The sequence below is a fragment of the Charadrius vociferus genome, unplaced genomic scaffold, assembly GCF_000708025.1.
Source record: "Charadrius vociferus isolate BGI_N301 unplaced genomic scaffold, ASM70802v2 scaffold867, whole genome shotgun sequence".
NCBI classification, from domain to species: Eukaryota; Metazoa; Chordata; class Aves; order Charadriiformes; family Charadriidae; genus Charadrius; species Charadrius vociferus.
In genome coordinates, this window is record NW_009649311.1 from 93,674 (window position 1) to 93,894 (window position 221).

Here is a 221-nt window from a genome sequence, read left to right on the forward strand (position 1 = left end):
TCCCGTAGGACCCACGTGCCTTCCTGGGCTTTTACACATCCCATCTTTTGGAGAGATTTAAAATTTGCGTTTCAGCATTTTTTTCTAGAGCCACTTCTTTTGCCTGTTCGTCAGCCAACCTATTACCTCTGGCTTTTGGAGTATTCCCCTTCTGGTGCCCAGCCACACGCACCGCTGCAGTTTCTTCTGGACTAATTCTTTTTCCCTAGAAGAGACTAACC